The sequence below is a fragment of the Pseudogymnoascus verrucosus genome (assembly GCF_001662655.1).
Source record: "Pseudogymnoascus verrucosus strain UAMH 10579 unplaced genomic scaffold scaffold_73, whole genome shotgun sequence".
Taxonomy (NCBI): Eukaryota; Fungi; Ascomycota; class Leotiomycetes; order Thelebolales; family Thelebolaceae; genus Pseudogymnoascus; species Pseudogymnoascus verrucosus.
This window is the reverse complement of record NW_017263724.1, coordinates 134374-134934: the sequence shown is the minus strand read 5'-3', so window position 1 is coordinate 134934 and position 561 is coordinate 134374.

The following is a 561-nucleotide window of genomic DNA, read 5'->3' as shown; positions in this document are numbered from 1 at the left end:
ACTTCATTCTATACCACTATACCAGGCAACAGCACAAGAATAGCACCCCCCCCCCCGGCGTGGCCACAGTGGCGCGGATGGGGCAAAAAGTCGGTGAATTGACCGCAACTACGTACGGCGGATAGGTATTTTGCACCGCCTGCTGTGCTGTCCTGTTCGTTTCTTTCGTGCCGGGCCGTGCGTGCTGTACCGTACTGCTGTGCTGTGATGTGATGATGGTACACGTGAGGGATGTACCTACGCCACACACGCACGCATGTATGTAGGCGCTCGCTCGCTGGATGTATGTATGTATCTTTGGGGGGAGATATCACATCTCTTCACATCACATCCATCCACCGACTAACTGTACTGTAGTTTTGCACCCTGCGATGTGTGATGCTAGATCTGCAGCACGAGTCGAGTCGGCGGTTCGGTGTGCGGACGAGATGGGGCGATACTCTTACACAGAAAATGTTAAGTTACAGTCGGAGGAATATCTCAAATCCTGGTGCTGGTGTGATGGATGGTGGCCGTTTGCGGAAATCCCAAGGAGGGAGTAACAGAAGGAAGGGCCTGCGT